Source organism: Cryptotermes secundus, unplaced genomic scaffold (assembly GCF_002891405.2).
Source record: "Cryptotermes secundus unplaced genomic scaffold, Csec_1.0 scaffold1548, whole genome shotgun sequence".
Lineage (NCBI taxonomy): Eukaryota > Metazoa > Arthropoda > Insecta > Blattodea > Kalotermitidae > Cryptotermes > Cryptotermes secundus.
This window is the reverse complement of record NW_019721017.1, coordinates 97926-98215: the sequence shown is the minus strand read 5'-3', so window position 1 is coordinate 98215 and position 290 is coordinate 97926.

Here is a 290-nt window from a genome sequence, read left to right as displayed (position 1 = left end):
GGGCACCATCAGGAGTGACTTGAACTGAGTACACACGAATCATTCCAATTATTCACCAAACATGTCCTGTAGCTGCCATGATCCTCATTTATTAGAACAACACAACACAACATTTCTGCACAATATGAAAGTTGTTCTGTTACTAGTAAATAAAGATCCATGTCTACTGAATGGTAACCTCGGATTTTGATTTGATACCACTACAAGACCTGAATTTCTAGTTTTGTGTTTGGGCGTGAAATTAGATCTGGATGCTAAACTGTGTTACCTGTATGTATGTATGTATGTAT